This window comes from Daktulosphaira vitifoliae, unplaced genomic scaffold (assembly GCF_025091365.1).
Source record: "Daktulosphaira vitifoliae isolate Bord-2020 unplaced genomic scaffold, ASM2509136v1 Scaffold_3, whole genome shotgun sequence".
Classification (NCBI taxonomy): Eukaryota; Metazoa; Arthropoda; class Insecta; order Hemiptera; family Phylloxeridae; genus Daktulosphaira; species Daktulosphaira vitifoliae.
Window position 1 is genome coordinate 18,334,628 of NW_026099574.1, and position 12,748 is coordinate 18,347,375.

Sequence of the window (12,748 nt, forward strand, 5' to 3'; positions counted from 1 at the left end):
GTCATAATATGAGGATTTTTTCATTGAAAATTATCCGCATTGAATGAACGTCGACAATTTTATAAAATAAAAACGATAAAGAATTTTAGGTTGAAACTGTCTATTAAATATTCTTGTACAACTTTTAAATAACTTATGTTTAGATACAGTCATGTTCAAAATGTAATGATTATTGAAAATGATTAAACAAAAATTAATAAATTATTATTTCGTATTCTAAGTTAAAATCAATAATCATGTTTTTAGCTCAAATCTAATTTTCAAAGAGAGACTTAAATTAAAAAAAAAAATTCATGCATAAGAATTTTAAATTGTAATAAAAATAATTTAAAAAATTTTCAATTAACTATTAAATTATAGGTTAATTGGGATATGACAATTGTAGTTACTCAGTTATTCAACTAATTGTATTAAAAAAGTCATTTTTTAAGAGCAAAAATATTTTGCTAATTACGATAAGCTACTTAGTAAAAATCTATTAAACTATGAAATAATTGCCATACACCAAGTCTAATTCCACCATTGTTATAAATGTCAAAAAATTCACAAAGTTATTTTATATATTGTTAAACTCACTAATAAACTGTATTAAAAAGAAAATTATATAATTAAATTGTAGCTTTTTTAATTTTACGTATATTTATTTTATAATTGTGTTTTTCTTAGTTATTTATCATGTAAAAAAAAATTATACTTTTGAATTCCTCGCAAAACTATCTTTTGGTAGTAATTTTACAATTTTGTGATCAGCCCAAATATAATTACAGTGAAAAGTTTTTGTTTTTTTCTAAAAGTACCATCAAAATAAAATTGAATAGTCTATAAATTTGATAGTTTTAAATTTTGTACAACTCGTTTTTGACATCATACAATTATACTAAAAATTTAAAAAGAAATTATTTTTCAGTTCTTTATTATGATTTTATTATAATTAATACTTAATTAATAATTAGTAGTTATCTCAAAAACTAAATGTGATGGAAAAAATCTGAAGCCAGATTCTTTATCAAATTATGACATTCCATTTAGAATTCGCCTAAGTATTGTAGACATCAAAATGACCGTCGTCCTGTATAATTTGTAAAGCAATAACGATATTTGACACTAGGATCGTTATCTCAAAGTTGATGCCAATTCTATTCAGTATAATTTGTACTTGCTAGAAAACTTTGTGAACAGAAATAATTGACATCATAAAAACCATATCAGCAGAAGTATTTTTTTATGACTTCGATTTCTGACATAGGCCATACCACAAACGATTATTATGCCTTTCCAAATAACTGTCATAAAACTCACAGTCCTATACAGAAATAAGGATAAAAATATAACAATTTTAATATTTTTCTTATTTTCGTCTTATGGAGTAGTATGTATAAAAATAAAAAACATGAATAACATATACAAATTGGAGTCTAACGGAATTTTTTAATATTAAAACGACGAGCCATGTTGTTAAAAAGATTATTGCAAAACTAAGTAAAGTCTTCCACTGAATCATAGTAATATATATATTTTAGAAGACTACCGTTTTGGGTGTTGCGATAGCGTTTAAGTTGTGTCAATATATATATAAACGTAAGTTTAAAATTTTAATTTGAAATTTATATTTTAGATAGACTATATTACTACGTCTGCGAAAAATGAGATATTTCCATACTTTGTAACGATTTAATTAAACTTTCTAATGCTATTATACTGTTAACAGTTTTGAACTTTAAATGCTTCACAGGCCATCATTAACGTTATACGAATTAAAAATTCGATAATTAATAGTATTATATTATATTTAGCGTGCTAAATAAAACAACATTTAAATAAGTATACTTATTAAAAGTTTTTTTATATCAAGTAGCAATTGGAAACATTCTGTTTTCCATCGATTATTGATGTAATTTAAATTATTATGAAGAAATATAATGTCTGTTATTTTTTGAAGGGTATTAATACAAACTTAATCTTATTACTTTGACTTTTAAGAATTGCTAGAAGGTTAATGATATTATGGCGGCAGATTCATATACAACGGGATTATTCTAAAATAATCCCTACAGTGTCACCTCACAATTGTGAACATTAGAGTGAACTATTGTCGTGCGGATTAGGTGGTTAACTCACAAAACTGGTTTTACACGGAATGCAACTGGAGAATATTACCAGATAATTATGTGTCGTTATCGCGGTGACATTTCCTGTACTAAATAACGATAATTACCTTCAGCTAGTATTGGGAAATTTCGACATACTATTGAAATTCCATATTTTATGATATTAAATTTAAAAACTCGATCCATAATTATGTTGATTAGCTAAATATCGATTTTATCGATATTTTGAAAAAAAAAATGATATTCAATGAATTTCAAGACAACTTTTACTCATGAAAAACTAAGTACGTCACACGAATATTAATATTATAGAATTGCTTTTATCTCTCAGATTATTTATAGAAATAATAATATAAATGTAACCTAGATGAAGAGAGAAAGGAGACATTGTACATATATTTTTTTCATAATTTCAAATAGTGGGATTGCAGTAACCAGGTAAAGTAACTTGGTGTAAAAATACACACTTTTCTATCGCACATAACTTTTACTGCATGATAGTAATAAATAATTTCTTATAAGCTAGAAAAACTATTAAAAAATACAAATTTAGTATTAATAGCTGGATTAGAACTCTCTTTATGGAATCAAATAACTAGATAACTTGGTATTTTTTTATTTAAATAACAAAATTATCCCAAAATTGATTCAATTTAGTAATTTTACGATTCAATATCACAATAATTAATTATAATAAGGAAAAAAAAAATGTTGGCCACTTAGGATTAAATTTTTTCTCAAAAATAATAATTTTCAATAAATATGAGAATTGCAAAAAAATTGGAGTAAAGATTATTAAATTAATTATTAAAATTTAATTAATTAATGTATAAAACTCATTTCTTTCAAAATAATTATAAAATGTATTTACNTAATGTATAAAACTCATTTCTTTCAAAATAATTATAAAATGTATTTACATAGCGCTATATTGAACTTTTTCTACATATCGAAATTTTTTTATTAAATTTCATTATGAAAATTCTGTGCAAAAATAAAACTAGTTGTTACTCAATATTGATTAATACAAACCCCCTTTATCCAATCAATAAAAATTCAAATCTTGTACAATTATCTATTATAATATTTAAGGAGTAATTTATACCATATAAGTGTGTCATTTTTTTTATAATCTATAAATTTATTTAATTTTATCTCTATGATTATTTAATGACTTTAAAGACATGTAAACATATTCTAAGATTTGATATTTTTCAATCATTGGTTTATAACTATATAATTAAATTAATTATTTCAATATTAGACTCTTATATAAAGTCCGAAATTCCTTACAGAATTCACCTAAATATTGTAAACAATAAAACATTTTGCACTATTGAATGACCTGAGTTATTATACAACACTACAGTATAGGTTGAATAGAATTTATAATCTAAAATGGACCTACACTTATGCATCGAGAGCCACAATTATCTTAACTTGAATACCCGAAGGTTGTGAACAGGTAGGCAGTTTGCTATTGATATGAAAATTAATTTAATGAACGTGGCAAAACTTTATGCGACAGACTGTCATTCGTTTTAACGGGAAAATCCACTACGGGGTTATATTTTCAATATTACTTGGTAAATATTATGTTAATGGAAAAATTTAATTCACAACGAAAATAATGCTTACCATTTTTAAATTTATAGTTTTACAGTGTATAATTAATATAGTCTGTTATGGTGGTCGATAGTAAACCGCATGCCATCGTTTATGATTAAATATGATTTTTAATAAGCAGTTTCTCTCAAAGCCTTTTCATAAACAGCAATAAGCTATCTGCGTCTCAGTATAGCGTAGGTGCACATTGTACACAGTATATTGTAACTTGTAAGTATACATATTTTATGTTTGCCTTATGGCCACACGAAACTGCGGGAAATTATAATGGTACATCAGACGTTCGATATTAATTTGATAAATCTTCAAAATGATTGTCAGAGTGTCTAAAAAGGAATTCAATTTAGTCGATGAGAAATCGGCCTGTCAGATTTCGCTTTGAAACAATACCACGTTTTGTATCGGATTACTAAGACACTAACAAAATACCAAAAGACATCCATTGACGCGGTATTTTTTTCAATTAAAAAGTCTTTATTTTTTTTTTTAGTGTATTATGCACGGTGAATGTTGTTCAACGCCAGAAATAATTCGCATACTTAATCAAATAAATTACGGTCATCGTTTCTTGTCGTTAACTAATGAAAAATATGTAGAATTCTACCAGGCGGCAAATCTTTCAAGAATGCGTTTTCTTCCGCTTCTCGGTAATATTTTTGCATAGTTTTACTTATTATGATAATTTAATAATAAATTACATTTGAAATTCCTAAGAAATTAGCCGGCCTACTAAGTGTCGTTATTCCAGTATTTATTTATTTCATACCATTCACATCTATTTACACTTTTACTATAAACGACTGTTGTCTAATTACATTTTACCCTTTTTTTTAATTAAATGCGTATTAAATTATTGCCGTATATTCAGTTCAAAATTAAAAAATACGTGTAAGTAAAACCAATAGCTTCTTAGCTACGCAATGAAGCTAAACCGTGTTTTATTAAAATGTTGAAGCATTTTGTACAATTCAACAATGACGACTTTAGTTTAATTTTTGCTTCGATTTATAAAACACTTATTATTTTTTGTGGTATGAAAATCACTTAAATCTCATCAGTATGTAGCACTAAATAACATTACTCATCACGTACCACTTAATCTTAGTGAACAAATTTTTAAAATCATTTTAGAGATATACTTTTTTCAAAGTAAAAAGTATGCTCTACAATATTGAATTTAATTTATATTTGACTTAAATATTATCCAATGAATAATAATGATTTATAGTTGTAAGTATGTTATGTTAGTCACTTAATGTGAAATTCGTTTCTGTTTAATTGTAATAAGAGTTAAAAGTTTTTATTTCCACGTTAATTCTTTGCCTTCAATAATAGTTATATATATTATATTCAACTTTCCAGTGCTCGTAATCGTTACATTCTTGAGTAAAATATCATGCGACTGCAGTAGCTGAAAAACAGCAGACTTTTTATAGCAGCCATTTGATTTAGATTAATCAACAGAACGAAAATTATTTTATCTCCGTGAAATATACACATTCAATACAACCCGACCGATTGAACAAATTAATATTACTCGACTCATTTAAATAACGAAATGGAATAAGTGATAATGTTGTCTCTTGACAAAATTTTTGTATTTTAGATTTTATACTTAACATATTAATATTATAAATTCAGAAATTACAACCGTCGAGTTTTAATAATCGCACATTGAATAGAACTGAAACACAAATCCGTCTAATTTCACCCGAAAATTGTTGAGGTCTCGGAAAGCTCTTGGTGAACCACCGGATCTGCATTTATAATAAAATACATGATGATTAAAATAATAACCAGCAGGTATCCGACCGGAAATTTGGACTGTGAATATTTTATGGTATAAAGTCGCAAACACCAAATTAACACAAAAGTTTAACAAATCGGCATCATAAAAAATAAATCTGCGTTAAAAAAACTAAATCGTATAATATTCTCACTCAAACCCCAAGAGTAACGGCGTGTCATGAATACTCATCAAAATGTTATTTTTAAAAAAGAACACTTTTTTTGTTTCTATAAAGTTTGATTTCTTTTCGAATTTTGTTTTCAAACATTTAGTTTGTTTTATAATAATTTATGTATTCGTTGCAATACCTGTGGTAGATGTGCGTGTCAGCGGAAACAGGGTACTTTTTTTTTATTATTCTAGCTGTTTGAATCTAACACATTTTAACATAGTTTGAAGTACTCACAGCGAAGAAACCGTTTCTATTTCAGACGGTTATTTTCTAATGATTCATATTCAATTATTTCGCTCTTAATTACTGTTTTTTATTGTAACGGAAACTGCCGAAAAAAAAATATATAACTGTTAAAAGTTACACTTGTTGATGGCCGCGCGCGTAGCCGACGGTGGTGGCGGTGACGGCGGCGGCAAGCTTAAGTGTATAATAGTATGTACGTAAACACATACACTCTCACACACTACGACGTACACACGGAGCACCTGTGCGTAGCGATAAACGGCTGGTTGGGTTTCTCGGGTAACGACGACGGGACGTCCCAACGATCGGTCACAATACTGACGTCTACCGGCCGTGCTCCGGGTCCCGGGAAATCAGCCGCGGTCGCGCCATACTAAACGCGCCGCCCCGACCTCGAACCGATCCTGTCGCCACCCGGCAAAATGCTCGCCGTACGTACATCACATACTCACGTTAATATATATATATATATATGCGTACACTGAATGCACAACTGAGATATGATTTACACGGAACGCGGCCGTCAGGTCAAAAAGTGTCGATTCGTTTTAAAACGACATGTTTAAATTCTACGCAATAACTTTTTATTAAACATACAAATAATCTAATTGAAAGATACTCGAATGCATCAAAACTCAGCGATGCAAACCGAAAATGTAATCTCTCTAAGAAATAAATCTTCGTCTGAATTCTCTATCGCGGTAACCTGCTTTTCGTTATTACTTCATTTTGTCGGTTCACTTTTTGCCGTTTATTTTCATAGGATTTTATCGTTGTGCCATTTCATTTTCAACGCTAATTCCCAATTACTTAATATTGACAGCTAACAATACTCGTAGAATTTGCTGTCAATTGATTAAATTTTACAAAAACATATCACAGATCATCTTAATTGTGTTGAACTATTCACTAGCTCGGCTCGTCTTAAATGAGCAGATGACACTTTAATTCGAATGATAGTACAACAGAATATAGTATCCACTTATATTCAGTAATAACACAATTTTATTATTGAGAATAACTGAATTTCGGATTACAGATTATTTGTAATAATCGTGTCCATGCTTTGGCTAAAATCTAAAAACCGTACAATTGAATTATTAAAATGTACCGGTAAAAAATTTAAAAGATTGTTCTCATTGATACCAAAATTATTTATATGATTACATTTATTCTATTGTTGTTGAAGTGTTTAGTTAAAGTAAAGAAGTTATGTACTTATGTACATGCAAAAACATATATTGTATACAAAAATACTATAGCGTATAATATTTTTTTAATTTATCGGAAAAAAAAATAAGATATAAAATATTATTGATATTAATCGTATTATAATTAGAGTTCTTAAGTATGAAAAATAAAATTAAAGCAAACATTTTGCAGTGTGTCATTGTTACTCACTCTGTATTTATAGTCAATGCCGGAAAACCAGGTGTGCAAGGTATATAAGACACACATTGGGAGGTATCACTAAAACTTTTAAAATTATGGTAAGGGAGAAGGAGGATACTATCCACACACGGGTCCTTAGCTTAATAGATGTACTACTGTATAGAGTGCTTTTGAAATTTATGTTCATGAGTTTCAAAAACACTGAATTTTTCCGGAGTTACTAAGTTTAATACAATGAAATATTATTGTCCTTATTTTATGAATTGTATAATAACCAACGTTATAGCTATAACATGTTATTATTAAAAGCTTTTTTTATTCTGAATACAGATTTTTAAACATTCAGTTTTTTAAACATCTTTCTCTGTTTTGTTAACAAATTAAAGTAACTCGAATTAAAAATGAATAATTATTTCTTCGGTTATAAGTATCGGCTCAATATGAATTAGTTATGTAGTAGATCAACAAGTCCTAGCAGATGTTTACCATTATAAACAAACGATATTAGTTAGATATTAGCTACAAGACAAAATAAAGCCGAATGATATAGGCCATAAAATTTATTTTACGGACATTGAGAAAGTGGCTGTATAAACAGCGAAGATGAACGACACCTCTCCACCTGAAACGTTGACTTTTCTGATGTTAAAAGTTTTCTTTATGGAAAGCGATTTACCATTCCCAACAGAAAAATTCGTGGATTGATGTTTTTGCCTGGAATACCGCAAAAGGATCTAGACATGAATATATAACTGTATACTAAATAACAAGACTATTTGCTGGGGATGAATTTTCAGATTAAATTTGTAGGCTATATGATGATGAATTATATATCAATATAAAAAAAGCTTAATAATAGTTATAATTATTATTAAGCTTAAAAAAACAGCACTGAGTTTTGATATCATTTTATAGTTAAGTTTTTAAACTATAGGCATCATTGGTGTAAAAATTTACTAATTATGCTTTAAATTAGGTGTTTTCAGTTAAAAATTTTAAAATACTTTAGCAATTTCATTATGTATTGGCTACATATAATTAACTATCAATAAGCTATTGTGACACTAATTAAGTTTATTTGCATACATAGACAAGGCTACTTCAAAAAAGTTTATAAAACAATTCTGAAAAATTTAAGAAAAATATTTTAATGAAAAAAACAGTCATTTGTAATCGAATTATATTTATAGTCACTTAAGTGTTAATTGAAGTCACCAAGCTATGTTAAAGCATAATTAGTAAACTTTTACATAAATTATATCTATAGTTTAAAAATACTACTACAAAATGACAATACAACTTAAGAGTTATTATTATTATTTTTTTATTTAGCATTTTTTACACGAAGTTTGAAAGAGTGTTTTTGTTGGGATGTTATTTTCTGGAATTAAATATTTTCAACAAAATGTTGTCATTTTGTGGGATGTGTAATTTCTTATCGCTTGAGTGGCCCATTCATAGACACGTATATTTAAATATTTTGCATTTGGAATGGGTAAAGTGTAGTTTTTTATATATTTAAGTTTGAATACGAAACTGAAAATCTATTGGTTTACGCGACGATGTGCGTTTTTTTATGTCTGCCCATAAAAATTCTCAGATTTCACTGGACTGATTTTATTGATCTATATGTCAAAAGAACCCGATTTTAATTTAATTGAACCTCTAATCACCAACAATTGGAAAAAATTCATTAATTTAAATAAATTAAAAATATCTCAAAAAAACGCTAAAATTTTACTAGAAATAATAAACTATCTAATATGCTTTTTAAGAAAATCCGTTGAAAAACCTAGCACAGAAGAGTATATAATGAATCACTCACGCTTGTACATTTTTTTTTTTTAACTCAATTTTTGAAAATGTTCCGGAAGGTCTGTCAGCTTTTAACCTATTTCAAATTAAAGCTTTTACAGTGTACTGAAATATTAAAAAATACATTTGATTTTACGATAAGATAATAATTGATTGTTGTTTAGCAAAAATGTATGGGAAATTCAATTACAGAAATTTCCAATGCATATTGTGTGATAAACAAATAATTTAACACGCTTGCAGTATTTCAATGAAATTTTAAATCATAGCAATTATATAATTAAAATTTTACAAAATATTGTGATATCTAACAAGTTCGCACTGAAGTGTTTTAGCTTCGATGTGAAGCTGAGAAGATATTAATTTTACCATGATGTGTTTATTTATTTTTTTTTTATATCTTTATTGTCACTTTATTTGTTTTATTACTTTTTTTCAGCTCTCACTGGACCCATTTATCTCAACGATACGTCAAAATATCAACAAATTATATCTAGTTGAAGATTTTACCTTCAAAAATTGAAAATTTTTTCCTCGTTCCCCGTAAATAATGAAAATCCCCCACAAAATTACGATTTTTAGAATCGGTAAATTTCGTCATTATTTTTTCTAAAATTGCCATAAAACTTATTGAAAAATGAACAAATCAAAATAATTATTTTTTATATTGAAACCTTACTAAAATAAAAAATATTTATTAGTGTACTAAAGTTTTAGATGATCTTTTTAGAGTGTATCTACCACACTAATTATGATTTTAGTATACTAATGTTACTGTTATCATTCATATTTATATGAAAACTTATATATTTATAACGTTTTCAAATTTATTTAATATTAAATATTAAAATGGAACACTTTCTTAATATAAATTATGTGCAAGTTATTAGTAATTTAGAAATAGTTGAAGATAATGGCCATTCAACAATGAAATTTCGTTTAGCGGAGGATCCATTCATTGGTATGTTACAAAACAAATTACAATATGTAAAATTATCTATTTACATTAATAAAATGTTATTTTCTGTAGTTTTGTCTGAAAGGGCATTTATACAAAAATTTAGACTGACAAAAGTTCTTGCATTAAATTTAATTAATGAGCTACGCCCATATTTAGAACCCTCATCGAGGAGGTCTGCTCTAAGTATAGAGCGCAAAGTATGCAAAATATTGACTAAACAATAAGTAAAATTTTATAAAATTTTTGTCACGATAGGTACTAATAGCTTTATTTTTGTTCATAAGTCACACTTATTGACTTTTTTTCCCCTCCATTGTAAAACATTACACAAATTGAAATAAAAAATACTGACAAAAATCTCGTGACAAATTTTTTATGGGTTAATTTTGTAGTTATCATAAATATTATCAAGTATTAACTGTAAAATTAATATAAAATACAGTACAGCCAATATAATTTAACATATCGCACTAATAATTATTGGTTTGAAATAACATTAGATTAGACGATGTACGATTAGTGCAAGATTTTTAGACTGATAAAAAATAAAATTCAAAAATACGAATTTCCATTAGTATTAAAATCATAATCTAATGTTTTAGTGTACTAAAATATTCGCCAATGATTAGTCCAATCTCAAAAATAGACCCTCTTGTCTGAATTCCAACTACTTAGGGACGGCCAATATGAATAAATACAAATTAGAGTTATTAAATTAATATCCAATAATTTAATATTATAATTTTTACAGAGAAATTATAAAAAATTATAAAGTAGTTGTTTCAATTATGGTTATCGTGTATAAAATTGAAGGGCGTGATGAATACTTAAAAAAAAAATTTGTTAGTTACTTTTGAATAATTAGACGAATTTGTATACAAGAAATTTTCATCAGAGACCTAAATATATTTTTTTAAATCCATTTTTTCATCGATTTCATATCTGCAATTAGATTTTTTTTTTTTAGATTATTAATAATTAGTAAAAATCAAGTTTTTACACATAATTATAAAAAAAAATGTTTAAATTATTATTATTATTATTTTTTATTAGAAATATACAATCTGTACAATGAGCACAATAAGCATATATGATAAAAGTAATAAAAAAATTTACATGAATACATTTTGATGGAAGAAACCACTCATTAGTAACACTTCCCATGATTTTTTTAATTTTTTATTTTATATTTCCAATGACTTAATTATATTATTATTAATAATATAATTAATTAATTATTAAATTATTATTGATTATGATTATTAATAAGTTAAAAAAAATCCGTGCAAAATGTCATTTTTAATCTATTATTTTTGGTCCTTTAAAGTTGAATTTTATGAAAGTTTATAATAAAAAAAAAACCCAGCACAGGGGGTCGGGGCACAGTAGTGACGTGGCATAGTTGAATCAAGTATAATGATATTTGTCAGTGATTAAAATCACTATAAAAAAAAACGCTTCGATGCAAATATTTAGATAATGTTTAATTCTAAAAAATTGGTGGATTATTTCAAAAGCTACAAGATCTGCTATTTTCTTATTAATATCCTGAATGAAAAAGGGATTATTAAAAAATATTATTTCTCATAAAAAAATTGTGTTGATCCATACACTTTTCAATAAGTTATAGCATTTTAAAGTAAAAAATGTAAAATATAAAATCGAGAATTTTAACACAAAAATAGCATTTGGTAGCCATTTTCACCGTGAAGACAAAATAATGTACGAAATTTTTTTTTCATATTAAAATATATTACATAAGCTTTAGTTGCAGATATATATAAAAGTATCAGTATTTCCGGAACACTTTCAAAAGTTAATTTTTTGTGATAAGTTGTTATTTTAAAGCTGGTAAAGGGTTAAATTTATAAAAAAAATATACCAAATGATAGGTAAAGACATCAAGGATCTATAAAAAAAAATTTTATATTAATTTGTTCATTTTTGAAAAAGTTATGGCAATTTTAAGTAAAAAAAAATTTCGAAAATTTCGAAAATTAGCGATTTTTAAATTTGTAATTTTTTTGGAGGTTTCCCCCATTTACAAGGAACGAGGGGATTTTTTTCAATTTTTGAGGGTAATGTCTTCGACTAGATACAATGTGTGATCTTTTGACGTATCATTGAAAGAAATCGGTTCGGTGAGAGCTGAGAAAAAGTGGTAACAGACACAAAAAAAAAAAATAATAATAATAAACACATCTTAGTAAAGCCAATTTTAGCTTCGCATCGAAGCTAAGGTTTAACTATTTAACATAACTTTTTTTAGCTCAACTTGCGAGTTTAAAATTGACATTATTTTATAGAAAATATGAGACTTAATAAATAGTATTGAGAAGATTAATATGCAGTCTGGAAATATCTTAACTACTATTCACAATAAATTTATGAGAAAAACTTCGTTAAAATTTATATTTTTTTTCATTTTGCATTTTTATCATAATGAATAATTACATTGATATCGTAGTAATCAATTTAATGTAACTCATGTTGTTATATTCTACAATTGAAATGGGAAATGTACAAAATAAAAAAACGGTAGCACAGTGTGAATATCAGAGATGATAGTTATTCTAATCACTATCATATGACACTTTTTTGATGTAAACCTGTTGATAGTGTTTAATTTTAAGAAATTA

General features: G+C 26.4%; 1 protein-coding gene across 3 annotated transcripts in view; it reads right to left on the reverse strand.

Moving 5' to 3' along the window:
• The window catches only part of LOC126901077 (uncharacterized), a 46,423-nt gene extending 40,170 nt beyond the window's left edge, over positions 1-6,253 (reverse strand). For 2 of the 3 annotated variants that reach the window (XM_050677285.1, XM_050677286.1), the window contains exon 1: positions 5,832-6,253. The gene's annotated coding sequence lies outside the window, so the exon portion shown is untranslated. The remainder of the gene's footprint in view (positions 1-5,831) is intronic. The other variant, XM_050677287.1, reaches the window with a different exon arrangement.
• Positions 6,254-12,748: the final 6,495 nt, after the last annotated feature.